Below are 1,899 nucleotides of genomic sequence, written 5' to 3' on the forward strand. Positions count from 1 at the left end.
AAATTTAAAAAAGTAGTACAAATTTTCTTTTGCAAAAAAAAATTTATTTTTTGTAAACTAAATTATTTGCAAATTCTTAAAAGTACTGGTGGCTACACAGAAAAGCGGTGGACAGTACTAGTATAACTAAGAAACTGACTGAGGACAGGGAGAGCCTAATTTGCTGTCTTCACAAGAGAAAGTGGAGCAGTTTATCTTTAACTACAAACCCCTTCCCCTCTTTGCAAGCATTAAAGAGTCCTCACACACAGCTAATTTAAAGGTTTAGTTTATACAACTGATTTCATTCTGCAAACTCCACAATATAAATGGCAATAACTACATATTTTAAATACTGTAATAAAAATAAACAAAGGCATTAGTTAATTCTGTAATGCAGTAAGAATTTATAACTTTAAAAAACAAATTATGAAGAAAAGCATACTTAATAAATTAAGGAACATCTGAACTGCTAATAGTTTGGGAAAGAATTTGAACTTTTATAATATGTATACAAAAGCAGTGGAAATGAAGAAAACAAATCTACACATTGCTGTCGCACAGAGAAGATTGGGTGTACTTTATTAACAATTCCATCCTCTTTCCTGCAGCCTGGAGCAGGAACAATTTCATTACTGGACGGGAGTCTCCAACAGCAAAGGGATACTGCAATACGTTACTAAGCAACTCACTGTGATTTCACACCATATGAGGCAGGAAGAAGTTTTTTAAAAATAAAAAAGGCACGCATAAGCTGATTTCATATATTCTAAAGTCCAGGCTACTCTCTTAGATACAATGTTTAGAACACTTGTATAGCAAAACAATTTTTAAATAAACATTTCCAAAAACTTGAATACACAACTTAGGAACAATGGATCTGCACCCCCCCCCCAAAAAGTTACATTTAAAAAAGTGTTAAGAATCATAAAATAATTAAAGCTAACCTAATTTAGAGATTTAAAAAAGGATTCATATGCAACCTAAATTCTTTAGGGTAAATAAAGTGAATGTTTTATTAAGAGCAGAAGGTACCATGTTTACTAAAAGTCAGTTCTCACTACAGTTCATGCCTATTTAAAATTCTATCTTTAAAGATATTTAAACCTAGTTTATTGTTCCTTAGCACAATTAGACTCATGAAGAGCTCAAACTAAAGCATGCACATACAAAATAATCTAGCATTTAGTCATATCATTAACTTATGTTTTCAAAGACTGGTCAAACTGTCTCAAAAATATTGGAAGGTTTCTCTACTTTGATGACATACCTATGTATCTCAGGCAGCTTTTTTATATCCATCTCCTTTTCTTGAATAAATGTTGTAATGCCAGTTGACTTAAACATATGTAAAGATAAATGAGGCAGATTCTAGTGTATAAAAGTCATTTATAAGATACCACATGCAAAAACAAAAGAAAAACTTTTAAGTTGAAATGTGTTTTCCCAAAAATAAATGTGCAGGTACCCTCCACTGAGGGCGATCTGACCACCTTAGCCTTTTGTAAAAGAACAGAGCTAAGTTCTTTCTGATGGCCCACTGTGAAAATAATTTAAGATACTGTAAATTTTAGAAGCATTTTTCTAGTCTTTATTAAGTATAATTTGTGGTGATAATACTTATTATCCTAAAATAGAGGTACAGGATTGAGAATTTAAATCTTTTTCTGGGTGCTTAATCTTTCTTAAAGGTAATACTGCTGCCATAATTTCTTGTGTCAGCATAAATTAGGTATTTGTAAAAATAGCCATTAAATACTAATTCTCAAGTATATTTAAAGTACATATAAATCCTATGTTAAAAGTATAAGCTAGAAGAAATATATAGCATAGTCCTAGGATTTCTAGATTGTTGACATCAAAAAGTAAACCACCCTCTTTAAGACTTAACAGAACTTTAAAAAAAATTACTTCAACATA

The sequence above is a fragment of the Muntiacus reevesi genome, chromosome 11 (genome assembly GCF_963930625.1).
Source record: "Muntiacus reevesi chromosome 11, mMunRee1.1, whole genome shotgun sequence".
NCBI classification, from domain to species: Eukaryota; Metazoa; Chordata; class Mammalia; order Artiodactyla; family Cervidae; genus Muntiacus; species Muntiacus reevesi.